The sequence below is a fragment of the Dipodomys merriami genome, unplaced genomic scaffold (genome assembly GCF_024711535.1).
Source record: "Dipodomys merriami isolate MVZ:Mamm:240054 unplaced genomic scaffold, mDipMer1.0.p SCAF_494, whole genome shotgun sequence".
NCBI lineage: Eukaryota > Metazoa > Chordata > Mammalia > Rodentia > Heteromyidae > Dipodomys > Dipodomys merriami.
Genome location: NW_027206062.1, coordinates 768,007 through 772,173, shown reverse-complemented (window position 1 = coordinate 772,173; position 4,167 = coordinate 768,007).

The window sequence follows — 4,167 nt, the reverse complement described above, 5'->3', positions numbered from 1 at the left end:
AAGTCCTGTATCTCCCTTGTGTCCATAACCAGCCTCTTGTTGTAGTCTCTGGTCTGCTTGTGGTCCTGTGGCTTGGTTGGTTTCTTAAGTCTGTTTGTTCGAACAGGCAGAAAAATGCTCTGCTTTACCCAGGATTTGGCGATCCTCTTCCCAGGCTGGTTCATTGGGAGGCAGATCTGCTTTGAGTATTAGAAAAGAGGGGGATGCAGTGCTGAGGCTAGGTTCTGGGTAGAGTTGAGGCCTTTCAACAAACAGTAGCTTTTCCCGGGGGCTAGTTTGTGAAAACTCACAGAGCCCAGCCTGGAGCCATTCTCAGGGCTTCTGTTTAATGAATTTCAATTGACTGTCCAGGCTGCTAGAGGGAGGGGCAGCCTCTGGCTCTGATTAACCAGTGGAGAAAGCCACTCCAAGGGCTGGCGTCCAAGCTGGGTGACTTTTCCCTGGGTGGAGCTGAGTCTGGCAGGTCATGCTGCCGTTAGTTCTTGTGACCTGCTAAATGACTCGTTTTATTCCAAGGCCTGAGTTGGAGCTAACAGCTCCTCTGAGCTTTGTAGGTATCCAAGATGTAGATCTCTGGTGCTGGAGGGGGTGGCCTTCCCTCCTATCTTTCCTGAGGAGTGAGGATGTCAGGCTTCTACTCATGCTGAGTCTTGGTTCTTGGGTCTTCTCTGGTCTGCAAACTGCAGGATGAAGATGTCTGCTCTTTGTTGGTTCTTGCTGGTGTTGAGTAGAATCTGCTCACCTGCTGTGTCTGGCTCCTTCGTCCTGTACTTTCTGTGGCTTAGGTAGGCTCTTGTGCTTCCCCGCCATCGCCAGAGCTGGCGCCCCCCCCCCCCCCCGGTGGCTGCTGGCAAGAGCTCAGAAGTGTCTCCTTGCCTGGGTTTCCCCTCTCTGGCCTAGCTCTCTCTCCTGTGATGGCACACTTCGTGTAATTCTCTGGCTTAGGACTGTTCACTGGAACTCTAAAACTGCTTTCTATGCGAGAGCTTACTTAGAATCCAGCTTATCTTCCACCATCTTCCCAGAACTCCCCAATTCTTGTTTTTCTAAAATACACTTGTTTTCATCTACAAATAGGCCTATCTATTGTCTTCAGGTGATTTTGATGATTGAAGATGCTTAATGAGAAGTCAAAATGTATTAGTAGCCCTTTGCTATCAATTAAATTTCACTTTTTCTTCTTGGAGAATATAATGATCAAAACAATAGTTCACAATCAGAAGGAATAGTTCAGAATCATGGTTCAACTGCAAGTGAATCACCAGTAAGTAATCCGCGATTCCATTTTCCACAAAGTTTTGTCACAGATACAATATGCCTGCCTTCTCTAGTTGATTTCCTAGCCTGGACCTATTCCTTCATTGTACAGGAAAAGTGTAATTCACCTGATTTCAGTCAGATCTGTTAGCAGAATTATCAAGTATTTAGATTTTTTTTTTATTAAATTAGTTGTGGGACCTGAACTCTGGGCCTGGGCACTGTCCTTTAGCTCTTCAAATCAAGGCAAGCACTCTACCACTTGAGCCACAGAAACACTTCTGGATTTTTCTATTTGTGTGGTGCAACCAAAAAATATAAAAGCAAAATAAATTAGGATAATTATGAGCAACCATATTGTCTATGAGAACCATGAAAGAGAAAGAGGAAAAGAGATACAGATGTGCAATGACCTAACTAGCCACAAAATCCATGCTTCTAATCAATTTACAGAGCAAACAATTTTTTTATTTTTTAAAAGAGACGGAAATAATATTTATATATAGAAATTAGTAAATACGTTTTTAGTCGCCTACATAAAGAGAAGAATCTTAATCCTTGGGCTGGGAAAGTGGCTCAGTGGTAGTGTGCTTGCCTTGCAGCTTACTACAGTGCAGAGACTACTTTCCAAAAAGGCCAATCATATGAATACTAGGGATGAGGATGAGTATAACCCTCTTCATCGGGAAGCCTAGAGTGGACACCTAGACTATGTCCATGAGTTGGTATCTCAAGGCAGATATTAATGACATAACTATGAATGGCTGGACACCCCTGCACAGTGCTTATTTGTGGAACATATTGCAACAGCACACACACACACATCATCATCATCATCAGATTTCTTCTTAAGTATTTTTTGTGTATGATCTTAAGAAGAAATTTACATTACTAACTTGAATTTCTGACAGGATAATATCATCACTGTACATCTTGCTTCTATGTTCTCAGTTTTAAATTAATATCTAAGTATGTGCATTACATAAGTAGAGGAAAAAGTAGGAGCCACACAGGTGGCTCAGGTCTTTAATCCTACCTTATCAGAAAGATGAATTCTGATGATTGTGCTTTGAAACCAGACAAAAAACGTCCATTAGAATATCGTTTGAAAGTAACCAACAAAATCTAGAAATGGCCCTGTAGTATAAGCAGTAAAATGCTAGCCTTGAGAAAACTAAAACAAAAAAAAATAACAAATTCTGGGACAGAGCCAGGCCCTGAGTTCAAGCTCTAGTATTAGCACCAAACTAATGAATGAAAGAATGAATGAATGAATGAACTAAAAATTAATTAAGTGGTCACATGTGGAGAGACAGGAAAAATGTAACAACCGTGGTGTCTAGATTATGTATTATTTTGTAATAAGTCAAATTATCATTTCTCCTAATCACTAATATTTTATTTGAACTTTTTTGTACAACAAGCCCTGAGTTTGGCATGCATGTATATGTGTGTGTACATGTGCACACATGTGTGTGTGTGTGTGTGTGTGTGTGTGTGTGTGCGGTTGCAATGTTGCTTGCCAATGTGGACAGAGTGAGGCTAAAAAAGCTGTGTTGCAATGTTGTTATTCATCAGTGTTAGGTCCTGTCATTTCAGTGGAACCACCATTCTGCTCATTTTATTTGTCAAATAATAACATCATCATAATCAAAATATTTACATCATTAAGTTAGATAAAAGAGATCACTTTCAGCTCTTAGTATATGTTAGGTAAGAAGATACACATATAATTAGGTAGTAAGTTATTGCTGTAAGATGACTGTCAGTACAAAATATGAATTTGACCTCTTAAATTGGATATACTTTTAAGATATACTCATAGAGTGATTTTGACCAACTTGACCAAACAGGTATTACAAGATATGTATTTTAAATGTTTTTTTTCTTTCATGCATTTGTTTCTAACACATTTATAAGATTATTTCTTTGTTGCTTTGTATGTCCCTCCCCCACAATAAAACCCCTTCTTTCACTATATTTGATGTAGGTATAATTTGTGGAGGAGAAGGGGAAAAACAAGTCATTTAAGGATACAGGTGGACCCGTAACAACAATGAGAAGTACAAGTTGTCATGTCGAAAACGAACTTTACCACTTTGGTGGAGGGGGAGGATTGGGTGTTGGGGCAGGGGAGGCTGGAAAGGGATGTGAAGGGTAAACAAAGGAGGAGGCTGCAATGCTTGATAAGAAATGTACTCATTATCTTGCCCATGTAATTATAAGCCCTCTGTACAGTATGCTCACAATAAAAAATAAAAAATAAAAAATAAATATGATTCTCACTTGTCAGCCTCCTTAGTAGCTAGGGTTACAAGCATGAGCCATTGGCGCCTAGCTATATAATTATTTTTTACACATTTATGAAGTATGGAGTGGTAATCCCATTCATTTATATGTTGGTTAATGATCAATCTACATCATATCCATTAAATTCTGCATGTAACACTTCTTTATAGTGAGAATGCTCAAAAACTTATCTTCTGGCTATGATGAAATATCTATTCTTAACTATAATAACTTTGCTTCTTGTAGTATAAAATTAATATATTTACTTTTAGTCATGGTAGTCTGCTAATTAAAGTTATATCAAACATGAATTGTAAAGTGAGAGAAATTCATAGTTCCATTACATGTTTAAAGAAAATGATTATGCACTTTTTCAATTATATTTCTTTGGAATGTGTAATATTCTTTGATTTAACTTAAAATTGATAATAATTATATTATATCAAATTGATTCAAACTTGTATTTGAAAATTGCACACAGCACAAATATACTTCCACTTTCTTCTAACACATAATTAAAATAACAGTATAGGAAAGTTTGGTGTTAGCTTTTCATGTGTAGAATCATAGAAACTCAGGATGTTAAGACCTGAATATTTTAGTTCAATACCAGTCCAAATA